Source organism: Phaethon lepturus, unplaced genomic scaffold (genome assembly GCF_000687285.1).
Source record: "Phaethon lepturus isolate BGI_N335 unplaced genomic scaffold, ASM68728v1 scaffold21564, whole genome shotgun sequence".
Taxonomy (NCBI): domain Eukaryota; kingdom Metazoa; phylum Chordata; class Aves; order Phaethontiformes; family Phaethontidae; genus Phaethon; species Phaethon lepturus.
The window spans coordinates 18,609-19,070 of NW_010535753.1; positions in this window are offsets into that span (position 1 = coordinate 18,609).

Here is a 462-nt window from a genome sequence, read left to right on the forward strand (position 1 = left end):
ATAGATGGTATAGCCAGGAACAGGGTGGGGGAAGAGGGCTGCCTTCTTTCCTAGCAGCAAGTGGGTTTAGATCAGATAAAACATAATGTGAAACTGCACTTAAACAACTTTCCAAGGTGACGCTGCCCTTTACAGCTGCGAGGCTATGTAGGTGATCCATTAACACTCACATCAGTCTGCACAGCAAATGCAGAAGCAACTGTGTCAGTGTGAAACTGCATGGCAGGAGAGGAAGTTCTCATTCCTCAGCTGGGGAATAACCAACTTCATTTTCAGCTCTTGCATATGTTCAAGGCACTAATTAGACCCATGCTCTCGGCTGCTCAGCAGTGCAGCTCTCCAGTAAAGCTCCGTATGAGCCACTCCAGGTCGATACTGTGCCATGGCCGCCGCAAGGCAGGCAGGCTCAGGTCAGAGATGCGGGTGCCCTCACGCACACAAACACACAGCCTGTGCCCCAAA